At 51.1% G+C, this 16,030-nt stretch overlaps 1 protein-coding gene across 2 annotated transcripts in view; it reads right to left on the reverse strand.

Annotated features, from left to right (window-relative positions):
• The window catches only part of TLK2 (tousled like kinase 2), a 1,564,653-nt gene that overhangs the window by 564,183 nt on the left and 984,440 nt on the right, over positions 1 to 16,030 (reverse strand). The window lies entirely within an intron of this gene.

Here is a 16,030-nt window from a genome sequence, read left to right on the forward strand (position 1 = left end):
ACGGAGGTCCTCATCCTGGGCTCTTCCCCCTCCACCTGGGACGACTCCTGGTGGCCTCCCGCCCTGGGCAGCGCACCCAAACCAACAGACCATGCACGCAACCTGGGCTTCATCCTGGACTCCTCCCTCTCCATGACCAGGCAAGTCAACAACATCTCCTCGGCGTGCTTCAACATCCTACGCATGCTACGGAAGATCTTCCGGTGGATCCCCACCGAGACCAGGAAGACCGTCACCCAGGCCCTCGTCACCAGCCGACTGGACTACGGCAACGCCCTCTACGCCGGTACCACCGCCAAGCTCCAGAAGAGACTCCAGCGGATCCAGAACGCCTCAGTCAGACTCATCCTCGACATCCCACGAACCAGCCACATCACCGGACATCTGAGAGACCTTCACTGGCTCCCCGTCAACAAAAGAATCACCTTCCGCCTCCTCACCCACGCACACAAAGCCCTACACGACCAAGGCCCGAGCTACCTCAACAGCCGGATCAACTTCTACGCTCCCAAACGCCACCTCCGATCAGCCAACCACGCCCTCGCCGCCGTCCCCCGCATCCGAAGAGCGACTACAGGAGGAAGGTCCTTCTCCTACCTGGCCGCCAAGACCTGGAACTCCCTCCCTCCCGACCTGCGCCTGACCCAAGACCACCTCTCCTTCAGGAAGAAGCTGAAGACCTGGCTGTTCGAGCAGTAGCGCCCCCCCCCCCCCCCCCCAGCGCCTTGAGACCCTACGGGTGCAGCGCGCTCTATAAGTGTCACTGATTGATTGATTGACTGGATTCTGGATTCAATTCGGGACATAAGCTGTAAACAGTTAAGTAAAAGCGTTTTGGTTACAGTTGTAATTTTTAAAGAATATAAATGTATTTTCAAAGTTGACACTTAGAAACTTTTCAGTGAAAACCAAGCAATGTTATCCTATGGGAGGAAATTCAAGTCACAGGTAAAGTAGGTTCTCGTTACTTTTGTAATCCAGTACTGGACTCCTAAGTTCAGCACTGGGACCTCTACCTAAAACAAGTAAGTAATTACGTTTTGATATTTGGTACGATTTTTAAAGAATATTTGTAGTTTGCAAAAATCGACACTTAGAAGAAATATCACAGAAAAACATTCAATGGTTTCCTATGGAAGAAAATGTAGGCAACTGGTAAGTACAGTTAGGATTACTTTTGCTTTTCAGTACTGGGCTAAAAGGTACAGTACTGGCTTGTCTCCTGATCACAGATGAGTAATTCGGAATTCACTATTCGGCTGATTTCAGATGAATATTTTAAAGTTTCAAAACTCCACACTTAAAAGAAATTTCAAGTGAAACCAGTCATTGTTAACCTATGGAAGGAAAGTGAGTTATCGGCTTTTAGGTAAGTATTCAAATGGTGGAGTTAAGGTTCTGGGAATAGACTCAGGGCTCTCCCAGGGTCTGAAAGGTACAGTAGATACACCCTCAGCGCACAGAGGCAGCCGGGTGCAGAGAGAGTAGGCCCAATGCAATCCAATGGAGGGTAGGGGGCCTTTGGTTGGTGGCGACAAGCAAGAAGGCCACACGGCTGTGGGAGCTGAGCTCCTGGTCTCTTACTCAGGGCAAGTGGGTAAGTAGAGTAGAGTAGGGTAGTAGCTGCACTTCCAGCGGCACTCGGCGACTGGGTGCAGGGTGCTTTTGAGCCGTCGGGCGCTCAATGTTATCCAATGGGAAAGTTAAAAAGTGAACAAAGGCTGCAGGCTCTGGGACGGAGATTCTTCAGGTGCGACCACCACTTCGAGAGGTAAGTTGGGATCTTGGAGAAGAGGAAGTTACCCCAACGGAAGGCACAGGGGGTCGTGGGGCGACGGGTGCTGGGGTGTCTTTTGGCGTCGGGAAATCTTACCCTCAGCTGGTCACGGTTGGAGGGGTCCCTGGTTCTGAGGCTGCAGGCGTCATGTGGGTTGTCGAGGAGGTTCTTTGGGCACTGGACTCCGGGTCACAGTCGCCGGAGGGACGTCTTGTGGTCTTGGATCACTCAGGCTGGATTCGCGGTTCCTGGGCACCAGGGGTATTGCTGTTTGAGCAGAGCCACTGCTCGTGGGAGTCCCAGTCTTTTGGAAGGTTCAAGGCAGGCAGGTCCTTCAGGGTTTTCGAGGTTGCTGTTCGCTGGAGACAACGGAGTTTCGCAGGAGCAGGTTCAAGGATCAACAGACCTGTAGGGTCTGGGGCCAAGTCAGTGGGCGTCGTCCTTTTGTTAGCAGCTGGTAGGTCATGTAGCTTGTCTCCGAGGTCTTGTTCTCATTCGGCGGAGGGCGCGGGTTCCCCTTGGGACGTGCAACCTGCCAGTCGCCACCCTACCCGCCGTTTCCCAGCATCGGGGCCACTAGGGCCCAAATGACAGCCTACGCTACGGCTCTGCAGGAGTCTTTGCCTCCTCCTCTACCTCCTGAGATGTCCGCAGATCCCTTGCCTCGCGCGGGGCCTTCCGCGGAGTCGCCAGCGACTTCGGCACCGGCGCTGAGGGTTTTGGCTTCAGGTTGTAGGAGGGTGGTGTCGTCAAGGGGTAGTCTGTCGGGGCTCCACTCTTAGACCCGTGGTGTCCCTTCCTCGCCGCAAATCCCTACTGGGCTCCCTGTGGCGTCGCAGGAGATCGCCGGGACTCAGGGCTTGTCCCCGAGTTACCTTTGGCCCTCTGAGCAGGCGGTTGCCTCACCAGAGGCAGAACCGGTGCTGTTTAGGCGTCGCAGGCTTTCCTCCCCAGCCCTGGCGGTGCCGCAGGTGGAGGCTGGGGCCTGGGGTACTTTCCAGAGTCCCCCCTCGGTCCTCTCCGCAGGCGGCTGCCCCGAGTGAGGTCGAGCCGGTGCCTTTTCGGCGCCGTTCCTTAGTTGAACCAGCTCCGACCCTGCCCCATTCTACTAGGGAGCACGTGGTGGTGGAGGTCGACTCGACGCCGATGCCCACTGCGGCGCCGGTCGGCGTCAAGCCGGCACCTGTGGCAGATTCCACAGCGCCGTGCCGGCGTCGGGTCCTTGATTCGTCTCCTTGTCATCTGTTGGTGTCTTCCTCTCCAGAGACAGGTCGCCGCATTGTTGCCTTTTCAACTGCGTCTTCCAGGGAGGGCTCCTCGCTGTTCCCGCAGCCTAAATCCTCGGAGCCTCTGTATGAAAGTGGCTCTATATATACTGGACCAAAGTAAGGTACAGTGTGTATAGAGTCCCCAGTCTCCAGAGGTATGACAGAGGTTAAAGTTAGATATAACCTTAATCTCTAAAGTGGTAGCTTGGTCGAGCAGTAAGGCAGTTCAGAGGACAGTGTAAAGCATTTGTTGTACACACTCAGTCAGCAAAAGGTCTCACACACACAAGAACTGACCTCTAGGCCAATTGTTTTATATCAAAAGATATAGTTGTTTTATTTTTGAACCAACAGGTATCAAAAGGTACTTTTCTCAATATGAGTGACTTTAGGTAATTACTTAACAAAAAGGCAATAGACTTTGTAAGTACAATAGCTACAGTGGTTGCAATAGACAACACAATTTCAAACACAATTTAACATTGAGCTCAATGGGTTTTCCTACATCAATGCAGTTGATTACATTAAGGATTACTTTTCTAACCACAGGACTGGAATCTGGATTCAGTCCCGGGACATAAGCTGTAAACAGTTAAGTAAAAGCGTTTTGGTTACAGTTGTGATTTTTAAAGAATATAAATGTATTTTCAAAGTTGACTAACTTTTCAGTGAAAACCAAGCAGTGTTATCCTATGGGAGGAAATTCAAGTCACAGGTAAAGTAGGTTCTCGTTACTTTTGTAATCCAGTACTGGACTCCTAAGTTCAACACTTGGACCTCTACCCAAGACAGGTAAGTAATTACGTTTTGGTATTTGGTACGATTTTTAAAGAATATTTGTAGTTTGCAAAAATCGACACTTAGAAGAAATTTCACAGTAAAACAGTCTATGGTTTCTAATGAAAGAAAATTTAGGTAACTGGTAAGTACAGTTAGGATTACTATTGTGGTTCAGTGCTGGGCTAAAAGGTATAGTACTGGCTCCTCTCCTGATCACAGGTGAGTAATTCGGAATTCGTTATTCGGCAGATTTTAGATGAATATTTTAAAGTTTCAAAACTGCACACTTAAAAGAAATTTCAAGTGAAACCAGTCAATGTTAACCTATGGAAGGAAAGTGAGTTATCGGCTTTTAGGTAAGTATTCAACTGGTGGAGTTAAGGTTCTGGGAATAGACTCAGGGCTCTCCCAGGGTCTGAAAGGTACAGTAGATACACCCTCAGCGCACAGAGGCAGCCGGGTGCAGAGAGAGTAGGCCCAATGCAATCCAATGGAGGGTAGGGGGCCTTTGGTTGGTGGCGACAAGCAAGAAGGCCACACGGCTGTGGGAGCTGAGCTCCTGGTCTCTTACTCAGGGCAAGTGGGTAAGTAGAGTAGAGTAGGGTAGTAGCTGCACTTCCAGCGGCACTCGGCGACTGGGTGCAGGGTGCTTTTGAGCCGTCGGGCGCTCAATGTTATCCAATGGGAAAGTTAAAAAGTGAACAAAGGCTGCAGGCTCTGGGACGGAGATTCTTCAGGTGCGACCACCACTTCGAGAGGTAAGTTGGGATCTTGGAGAAGAGGAAGTTACCCCAACGGAAGGCACAGGGGGTCGTGGGGCGACGGGTGCTGGGGTGTCTTTTGGCGTCGGGAAATTTCAAGTGGAACCAGTCAATGTTAACCTACGGAAGGAAAGCGAGTTATCGGCTTTTAGGTAATAATAATAATAATCCACATTTGTAAAGCGCACAATCACCCGTAAGGGTCTCTAGGCGCTGGGGGCAGTCGGGAAGATTAAGCAAGCTATTGCCCAGAGTCACATGGTGCTGGGCTAATCTGCCGCCGTTGCCGGGGATCGAACCGTGATTCCCAGATTCCGGAGTCAGTCGCCCTAGCCGCGGCGCCACACCTCTTCCTGGACTGGTTGAGTTAAGGTTCTGGGCATAGACTCAGGGGTCTCCCAGGGTAGGAAAGGCACAGTAGTTACACCCTCAGCGGCACAGGGGCAGCCGGGTGCAGAGAGTAGGCCCAATGCAATCAAATGGAGGGTAGGGGGCCTTTGGTTGGTGGCTGCAAGCAAGCAGGCCACGCGGCTGTGGGAGCTGAGCTCCTGGTCACTTACTGAGGGGAAAGGGGGGGGGGGAGTAGAGTAGGGTAGTAGTTAGTAGTTCCACTTCTAGCGGCACTCGGGCGGCTCGGTGCAGGGTGCTTTTGAGCCATCGGGAGCTCAATGTTATCCAATGGGAAAGTTAAAAAGGGAACAAAAGCTGCAGGCTCGGAGACGGAGATTCTTCAGGAGCGACCACCACTTCGAGAGGTGAGTTGGGATCTTGGAGAAGCGGTAGGTACCCCAAACGAATGCACAGGGGTGTCTTTTGGCGTCGGGAAATCTTACCCTCAGCTGGTCGTGGTTGGAGGGGTCCCTGGTTATGAGGCTGCAGGCGTTGTCTGGGTCGTCGAGGAGGGTCTTGGGGCACTGGATTCCGGGTCACAGTCGCTGGGGGGATGTCCTCGTGGTCTTGGATCACTCATGCACAGGCCGGGCTCGGCGGGTGCAGAGTGGGCTGGATTTGCGGTTCCTGGCTGGCCCCAGGGGTACTGTTGTTTGAGCAGAGCAACTGCTCGTGGGAGTCCCAGTCTTTTGGAAGGTTCAAGACAGGCAGGTCCTCCGGGGTTTTTGAGGTTGCTGTCCGCTGGAGACGCTGGAGTTTCGCAGGAGCAGGTTCAAGGATCAACAGGCCTGTAGGATTCTGGGGCCAAATCAGTTGTTAGCAGCTGCACGGTGTGAGAAGTTGGCCTGATATATAGTGCTCACTATTCTAGTGATCACTTTGTATCATACCAAACAACCCTTATTGATGATTGGTTGTAAGTCAACCTTTCAGACCAGCTATCCTAGTAGCATGGACACGAGCAGTCTTCAGGCTAAACTCTAGAGGGCGTGTTAAGCCAGCTGTTTTACCATCACATATACCCCTTGAACACCAAGTGAAAGGACACCACACAAGTTGTTATGAAAATAAAGGATATTTATTTATAACAAGACTACCCTGAACTCTTTATGAGTCAGGGAGCTAAGCACAATACAAAACTCTTACGAAAATACTTTAAGTTGCACAATTTACACAAATGCCCGAGGGGCACAAAAAACCATATACTACAAAAGTGGAATGCGAAATACTAGCAGGTAAGTAACAAGATCCAGAGGCTTCAGGATCGCTAGGCTACACTACTGAACCCTAAGGTTAGGAGCAGGAGGCCTAGGGAGATCGGGTGCAGAGTGTGCACTCTCACGCGGGATGCGGGACAAAGTCTATGGATGCTAGATTTCGTAAAGTTAGTGTTATCGGACGAATCCGACTAGTTAGGCTGAAAACGAAAAAGGATCTGGACACTTAGATAGTGAACCTACGTTGGAGCACCGAAATGCTCGAGTTACCTAGCCCAGGGGCTGCGGCTGCATAGAGTTCAAAAGACGTCGGGAATCCTCGTTACAGTCTATGGAGCCTGAAAGAAGAAGTTGCTGGCAGGCGACCAGTGATGAAGTTCGATGGGATCCAAGCCTGGATCGGAGTTGAAGATGACCTGAAAGCAGAGGGGACTCAGTTCTTGATCACTAGCCAGTGATCAGATGGGCACCAGGATGGCACCAGATGAAGGCACCTCGACCAGGTGAGTGGGCGACGCTTGGCTCTGCAGTCTCTCGGACCAGGAGGCGTTGTCGGCGACCAGGTTGGAGGGGCGAGCTGTCCCACGAGGGTGTCTGCTGTCGGCGCTGCTGAAACCAGGATTGGAGCAACAAGCCTTGGCAAAGGCAAGCCCACGCGGTGGACTCAAGATGGCGTCTGGAGTGGACCAGGAGGGTCCAGGGGGCTCCCCTGTTGGAGGGGAGCAAGGGCCAGTCTGGAGCAACCAGACCAGCGATGGAAGTGTCGTGGTTCGTCGTCAGGAGGGCTACAAGCCAGCAGGCAAGTGGCCGGACAACGCGATGAGCAGCAAAGAGCAGAAGGGCCCCACGCAGCTCTCGTGGATGCTGGGGGGCTGGACTTCGGTGCTGGAGCTGCTCAGGGTTAGGGCTTCTCAAACCCCAATGCACTTACTCGAGGGTCTCTCGGGGGTCGTGCTGGTGAAGCGTTGTGCAGGTCTTGAAGATGGCCGGTCCCACGGGTCTCGTCACACCCACGAATCTCAGCTGGGCTGGATGATGTAGGTAGAGGTCAGAGATGGAGGGAAAACCGGGTCTCGTCGAGCTGGGCAGTCTTGATCCGGAGGATGGACTTCAGAAAACCGCAAGAGCTTCCATGGTGACTGCTGGTGCAGGGTGGCTACTCTTTAGCCACAAGGGAGAGTCTTCAGAAGAGTCAAGAGTTCCTTTCGTGGAAAGTAGTTTCAAGATTCAAGATTATCTAATTTGGGAAGGGGGCCTGCTCCTATCTTTATACTAAGAAAAGGGGCTGGCACGCGACTAAGTCCTGCCCTATGGGTGGGACTAGGAGGGGGGTGGTTACACCCCTCTCCTTTGTCCGGTCTCTCCCCAGCTCAGGGGCTGGTGTGCCCCCGGAACTGGTTTGAGCCGGCATATGCACAGTGAGCACCGGGGTGCTACTTGCAGTCACCTTCCTTTCAGCCCTGCCTACCTGGGATACACAAAATCCTGTCTGGGATGGTGCTAGCACCGCCCCTGACAGGAAACCCTTTGTCCAGGCCTCTGTTGCTGGAAGGACTCCCAGCAGCAGGAGGGCAGACTTGTGTCTCGGTGGCAGCATCCATTTTGTGGAGCTGAGGCTATGTCTGACTTTAACCGGGGTTCACAGTTACATACATGTCGTGTCCCTCTAGAAGGGTGGAATGCTAACCCCGTCGCCAGAATTGGCGAGGGGTTAGTATTCCAATTCGTATGACACCTTACTCGGCATGTTTTGATAAAGCTATACCAAAGTTAGCATTTAACCGCGAGGATTATAATGCACTTAAGAGTATATGGTATAGCGTTATCATGGAACAGCTATTTGGACTTGGTTCCGCAAGCTGCAAACGGGCTCAGCTCATGCCAGAGCACCATATCACATAATTCCAAGCACTCTGCCTTCAGGATTGATAAGGCCTGCCATAGGAGTGACTGATAGGAATATATGTGTCCATTTTAGGGTTAGATATAGGAATACTATATCTAAAGCAAAGGGTGTTTACACCACCTTGCCCCAGCTGTCGTGCAGCCAGTTGTGTCTGTTTGGGTGGCCAGCCAGGGGTGGCATAATACATGCTTCAGCCCCTGGAAGGCCCTGGGTACACCTATGCCCTGGATACCTAAGGTATGCTGTACAGGGACTGATAAGGTGGCCCAGTACCAATTGGTAAAATGCACATAAGGTACATGGTTGTAATTTGGAGAGAGAACAGCAAGGCTGTGGGTCTGATTAGCAGGCCCACAGCCAGGGAAAGTCGTAAATCAGTGAAGCAAAAAGCAAAAAATCTGGGGTGGCCATGGGATTGCAGACCCCACTCTCCTACACACGGCAGGTCTTCTTGTTTATTTTTCTTCTTGTTGCAATCAGGATCTGAGGAAGGAAGGTTCAGGGTGCCCCTAAATACTGAAATTAGGGGTGTTACAGGTAGGGCAAGGGCAGGGACCAATAGGTCCCTGTCCTGGGGTGGGTACACCCCCTAGCCTACTCCTCTCCTGTGGGATGGGGGCAGGAGCCTAGCTGTGATTGGGCAGGGCTCCCCATCTTCAAGATGGCCGGAGCCCAGAGTCGTGCTTCACCTCGCCTCTCCCACCTGAGGGGTGGGGTTGGCATAGGCTGGCACACCCCCTTTTCTCACTTAGGTTTCCCGTCGTTCTTCCTGCCAGAGTGGGGGTCAGAACTGGTGGGGGCCAGTTGCTGAGTACAGCAACTGGCCTGGAGAAGCTCACAAAGGCGGTATGCCTTGAAGCTTCCCCTGCCCATCCTGGGGGAGGAGGCTTGGCACCTCATCCCAGGATGTGCATTGTTCCAGGTCCCCGAGAGCGGCAGGCTCTCGTCCTAGAGGACCAGAAACATGTCTGGTGGTGGCAGCCTCGGTAGCCACACAGTCAGGACACTGGGAGTTAGTTAGGTTTCAGGGGGCATCACTAAGATGCCCTCTGTCTTGCAGAGGGGTTTTACATTAAATCCCACAATGGCATTAGTGTGGGTTTAATGTGCTGAGAAGTTTGATATAAGTGAAGCCATAATGGTGCTGTGGAGTTAGTAATGACAACCTCCCAGCACCATATACTCTTAATGGCAGCACTGCACTTACAGTGCCCAGGAATAGCCCTGGGTACTGTAGGGGGACAGGGCTCATGCACCTGTGCCCGTACCACTGGCATAGGGCACCCAGCTAAAGGGGTGACTGATGGATGCCAGGGCGGTGAGCTTGTGGGCATGGCACACAAGGTTGTGTATCGTTTATTGAAAGAGAGGACCAGGTAGCTAGTCCGTATCCCAGGGGATTATATGTTCAATCATTAAGGACTAGCCTATTTGTGGAGTGACTCAAAGCTGTATGTTAAGGTGCAAACTATTTTGTTTGTTCATGAAGCCCTCACCCACCAACCTGGTTGGTGGCATGCTTCATCACCGGGCCCACCCAGTGACACCAAATGCGTCCCAGGTGTGCTTCGACGCCTGAATACAGCGGAGCAGGTATATTACCGAGTGTGGTGGCGTGAAAGTGAAAGTTAAAAGCTATACAGTGGTCCCAGTTCCCGAGGGTAATTTAAACTTTAATAACTTGGCCTCTGTTAGCATTAAAAAAGGCTGGAGGATGTGTAGGAGTATTAATTAGGGTCTCCTGCATCCAAGTGTGGGCTACAAGTTTCAGCCAGGCCTTTATGATTAAACTGGCTTTCCTCAGGACCAATAAATAAGTGATAGTGCAATCATAATTTAAGTGAGTGTAAAATATGAAAAAATTTGAAGAACTCGCTAAGGGTCTATATGTGTGCGAGGGGGATCCCCTCTTGAACATCACTGGACATACAACATGTATGACAATACAAACATACAGGGGAGAGTCTTAGCATGGTAGCTTATAGTCACAATACAGCGTAAATGCGGATTTTTAAGGTGCTGTGTAGACGATAGAAATACGTAAAAAAGTGTAACCATAATGGTGGTATGGTTAGGTGAGGATTTAAGATATGCGTGAATATTTGTGATGGGCTAAGCAGCACACACAAATAATCGAGTGATAGTCATAAGAAGTAGGTTTTCTCACATTGGCTATTTACCGTAGATGCATCATGGAGCTGCCCGGCTGAGGTTTTGACCCTAGGGAAATGAAGGGTCCATGAGTAAGGAGCAACCTGCAAGGGAAAATGGTAGCTTACTCGGGCTGTTGCTGAAGTGCATGGTACTCACGAGACTGTCGGTCGGGACCTGCAGTGAACCTGTTCTGTCGTGGGCCTCATGATGGCTTCGCTGAAGACTGAGAAGTTTGATATCAAACTTCTCAGCACATTAAACCCACACTGATGCCAGTGAGGGATTTAATGTAAAATGGACGACAGAGGGCATCTTAGAGAAGCCCCCTTGAACCTAACCAACTCCCAGTGTCCTGACTGTGTGGCTACCGAGGCTGCCACCACCAGACATGTTTCTGGACCCCTGGGTCGAGAGTTGGAACAATGCACATCCTAGGGATAAGGTGCCAATGCCTTCTTCCCCAGGATGGGCAGGGGAAGCTTCAAAGGCATACCGCCTTTGTGAGCTTCTCCAGGACACTTGCTGTACTCAGCAACTGGCCCCCAACGGTTCTGACCCCCACTCTGGCGGGAAGAACTGTGGGAAACTCTAAGTGAAGGAAGGGGGTGTGCCAGCCTATTCCAACCCTACCCCTAAGGTGGGAGAGGCGAGGTGAAGCACGACTCCGGGCTCCGGCCATCTTGAAGATGGAGAGCCCTGCCCAATCACAGCTAGGCTCCTGCCCCCCCTCCCACAGGAGAGGAGCAGGCTAGGGGGTGTACCCACCCCAGGACAGGGACCTATTGGTCCCTGACCTTGCCCTACCTGTAACACCCCTAAATTCAGTATTTAGGGGCACGCTGAACCGTCCTTCCTCAGATCCTGATTGCAATAAGAAGAAGAACAAGAAACAAGAAGACCTGCCGTGCAGCTGCTAACAAAACGACGACGCCCACTGACTTGGCCCCAGACCCTACAGGTCTGTTGATCCTTGAACCTGCTCCTGCGAAACTCCGTTGTCTCCAGCGAACAGCAACCTTGAAAACCCTGAAGGACCTGCCTGCCTTGAACCTTCCAAAAGACTGGGACTCCCACGAGCAGTGGCTCTGCTCAAACAGCAATACCCCTGGTGCCCAGGAACCGCGAATCCAGCCTGAGTGATCCAAGACCACAAGGACGTCCCTCCGGCGACTGTGACCCGGAGTCCAGTGCCCAAAGAACCTCCTCGACAACCCACATGACGCCTGCAGCCTCAGAACCAGGGACCCCTCCAACTGTGACCAGCTGAGGGTAAGATTTCCCGAAGCCAAAAGACACCCCAGCACCCGTCGCCCCACGACCCCCTGTGCCTTCCGTTGGGGTAACTTCCTCTTCTCCAAGATCCCAACTTACCTCTCGAAGTGGTGGTCGCACCTGAAGAATCTCCGTCCCAGAGCCTGCAGCCTTTGTTCACTTTTTAACTTTCCCATTGGATAACATTGAGCGCCCGACGGCTCAAAAGCACCCTGCACCCAGTCGCCGAGTGCCGCTGGAAGTGCAGCTACTACCCTACTCTACTCTACTTACCCACTTGCCCTGAGTAAGAGACCAGGAGCTCAGCTCCCACAGCCGTGTGGCCTTCTTGCTTGTCGCCACCAACCAAAGGCCCCCTACCCTCCATTGGATTGCATTGGGCCTACTCTCTCTGCACCCGGCTGCCTCTGTGCGCTGAGGGTGTATCTACTGTACCTTTCAGACCCTGGGAGAGCCCTGAGTCTATTCCCAGAACCTTAACTCCACCAGTTGAATACTTACCTAAAAGCCGATAACTCACTTTCCTTCCATAGGTTAACATTGACTGGTTTCACTTGAAATTTCTTTTAAGTGTGCAGTTTTGAAACTTTAAAATATTCATCTAAAATCTGCCGAATAACGAATTCCGAATTACTCACCTGTGATCAGGAGAGGAGCCAGTACTGTACCTTTTAGCCCAGCACTGAACCGCAATAGTAATCCTAACTGTACTTACCAGTTACCTAAATTTTCTTTCATTAGAAACCATAGACTGTTTTACTGTGAAATTTCTTCTAAGTGTCGATTTTTGCAAACTACAAATATTCTTTAAAAATCGTACCAAATACCAAAACGTAATTACTTACCTGTCTTGGGTAGAGGTCCAAGTGTTGAACTTAGGAGTCCAGTACTGGATTACAAAAGTAACGAGAACCTACTTTACCTGTGACTTGAATTTCCTCCCATAGGATAACACTGCTTGGTTTTCACTGAAAAGTTAGTCAACTTTGAAAATACATTTATATTCTTTAAAAATCACAACTGTAACCAAAACGCTTTTACTTAACTGTTTACAGCTTATGTCCCGGGACTGAATCCAGATTCCAGTCCTGTGGTTAGAAAAGTAATCCTTAATGTAATCAACTGCATTGATGTAGGAAAACCCATTGAGCTCAATGTTAAATTGTGTTTGAAATTGTGTTGTCTATTGCAACCACTGTAGCTATTGTACTTACAAAGTCTATTGCCTTTTTGTTAAGTAATTACCTAAAGTCACTCATATTGAGAAAAGTACCTTTTGATACCTGTTGGTTCAAAAATAAAACAACTATATCTTTTGATATAAAACAATTGGCCTAGAGGTCAGTTCTTGTGTGTGTGAGACCTTTTGCTGACTGAGTGTGTACAACAAATGCTTTACACTGTCCTCTGAACTGCCTTACTGCTCGACCAAGCTACCACTTTAGAGATTAAGGTTATATCTAACTTTAACCTCTGTCATACCTCTGGAGACTGGGGACTCTATACACACTGTACCTTACTTTGGTCCAGTATATATAGAGCCACTTTCATACAGAGGCTCCGAGGATTTAGGCTGCGGGAACGGCGAGGAGCCCTCCCTGGAAGACGCAGTTGAAAAGGCAACAATGCGGCGACCTGTCTCTGGAGAGGAAGACACCAACAGATGACAAGGAGACGAATCAAGGACCCGACGCCGGCACGGCGCTGTGGAATCTGCCACAGGTGCCGGCTTGACGCCGACCGGCGCCACAGTGGGCATCGGCGTCGAGTCGACCTCCACCACCACGTGCTCCCTAGTAGAATGGGGCAGGGTCGGAGCTGGTTCAACTAAGGAACGGCGCCGAAAAGGCACCGGCTCGACCTCACTCGGGGCAGCCGCCTGCGGAGAGGACCGAGGGGGGACTCTGGAAAGTACCCCAGGCCCCGGCCTCCACCTGCGGCACCGCCAGGGCTGGGGAGGAAAGCCTGCGACGCCAAAACAGCACCGGTTCTGCCTCTGGTGAGGCAACCGCCTGCTCAGAGGGCCAAAGGTAACTCGGGGACAAGCCCTGAGTCCCGGCGATCTCCTGCGACGCCACAGGGAGCCCAGTAGGGATTTGCGGCGAGGAAGGGACACCACGGGTCTAAGAGTGGAGCCCCGACAGACTACCCCTTGACGACACCACCCTCCTACAACCTGAAGCCAAAACCCTCAGCGCCGGTGCCGAAGTCGCTGGCGACTCCGCGGAAGGCCCCGCGCGAGGCAAGGGATCTGCGGACATCTCAGGAGGTAGAGGAGGAGGCAAAGACTCCTGCAGAGCCGTAGCGTAGGCTGTCATTTGGGCCCTAGTGGCCCCGATGCTGGGAAACGGCGGGTAGGGTGGCGACTGGCAGGTTGCACGTCCCAAGGGGAACCCGCGCCCTCCGCCGAACGAGAACAAGACCTCGGAGACAAGCTACATGACCTACCAGCTGGTGAGCGACACCCTTGGGGCCATGGCGTAGGGCGATGCCGCAGACGGAATCTGAGGTTCCTGGCCTCCGAGGTAGGGGACGGACGCTCGGACGACACGGACACCGATCTGGCCAAGCGGGCCGACGGCAATTTCATCCAGCGCTCCTGCCGGGACTTAGTTTTTAGGTGCCGACAAGCGTCGCAGTCCGTAGAGTCATGGTGCTCGCCTAAACACCACATACATATAGGGTGAGGGTCCGTCACCGACATCTGACATGCACAATCAGTACACGTCTTGAAGCCCAAAGGCATTCGCACACTGTTCCTCGAAGCAAAGCGTGAAAAGGAGGCCAGGACACGATCCGGATCCGCGTTGCATGCGGAAAAGAGAAAATCTGAAGTCGGCGCGCCGGGGTGGGGCTTATGTGACCTTGCTGACGTCATGCCCGCGGAAGTCAGGGTGGAGTCATGTGGTACCGACCCCCGGCACGCAGAGATGCTGTGGCAAAGAAAAATTTCCGGATCCAGTCTTACGCCTGGGGATAATTCTACGTTAAGGAATCTGCGGCTAGTAGTCTCTATCAGATAATGGAGTACAGGAATCTGATGCAAATCTGAACACTCTGCAGCTCGGTCAAATTTATGGAATGCTATATAAATGGTACAGTGGAAAAGAAACAGCAGCACTTCCAGTGTTCTTCAGGGAATTGTTTATTCCACTCTTCATGCTGAAAAGGGCCTTAGACCATATCAGCCGGAGACCTGCCAATGTGTAGGTCAAGACACTATGCATTAAAGGTTGTAGGTCTGGATAACAGCCATGTAATGCTCCATGCCATCCAGCCCGACCAACCCTCTGCCCCCTCTATATCAGCAGCTACAGCCACAAGTCAGAGAATGGACTCTTATATGAGAGCAAAAAAGCAAATTCGCCTAGGAAGGTCCCCACGGGCAATGACTCTGCTTTAAACGGCTGGGTAGGTCACGCCACCAAATTGCCTAAATTCAGACTGTGGATCTGCAACCTTTGCACTCTCACCATCAAAGAGAATCAGATTGGTAATGGGCTCTCGCTGGCAAAGCAATATGCTACCTGTCATTCTACGGACGGAAGTTGACCGGTGGTCCTCCTTTATTGTATTCCACAACTTTGGATTAACTGTGAGGCTGACTACGGCGGCCTCACTTACAGGACACACAAGAAGATTCTCTAGCTCTGTTTAAATGGATTATCATCCTTAACATGGATTGTCGTGTTTTCTCTACATTATGGAAGTTAATAATACACATTACGCCAATAGGACTGTCAGCCCTCTTCCCCTCACAGGGTGCGAGGCTGGGCCCCATGTGAGTACATCTCTCTCTCTTTTTTTTATATCTTTATTGCATTTCTTTTTTTTTTGGTATACAGACTTGTAAAGGTTATTCAGAATTGCATTGAGTCATATATGGAAATAGAGTGGTAAATGGTACATATGTTTGGGGTTCGCAATATATTTAGAAATTCAACGAACAATAATATCTTTCTGCATACATTATTGTGAAGAGAACAATTGCGCACCATGTCCTTTGCATCCCATGTCACTTCTGTAGTCACAGGTAGTGTCACCTATGTGACAACACAGTCGTTAAAAGCACGTCTGCATCCAGTTACAGTAGCCAATGCTCAGTTGTACATTACATTGGGGCGGCTCGTAAAGGGTCACCACCTCCTGCAACCAAGGGGTCTATGGATTGTGCTAGTAAGATGTGTATTCTAGTCTATTAAACTATTAACTCGACTAAAACTGCCATCAAGAACTTATCACAGCTGGGTCGGGGTATGTGCGACTTATACATGTTGTGATTCAATGTGAGTACATCTCTCATAATACACTTCCTTGTGGTGTGCACGTTACACTCTGACAGTGGATTCACATATTCAGGTGTCCCTCCATGTTAGGTACTGAAGAGACCCCCCTATTGATGGTGGGGTCAAAATGCCGTCGACAAAACTTTAAATCAAACCATTCCCCAGACCTTACCATTGTACTAGAAGGCTGTGACTAACTATTGAATATTTATGTTATGG

Source organism: Lissotriton helveticus, chromosome 5_1, assembly GCF_964261635.1.
Source record: "Lissotriton helveticus chromosome 5_1, aLisHel1.1, whole genome shotgun sequence".
Classification (NCBI taxonomy): Eukaryota; Metazoa; Chordata; class Amphibia; order Caudata; family Salamandridae; genus Lissotriton; species Lissotriton helveticus.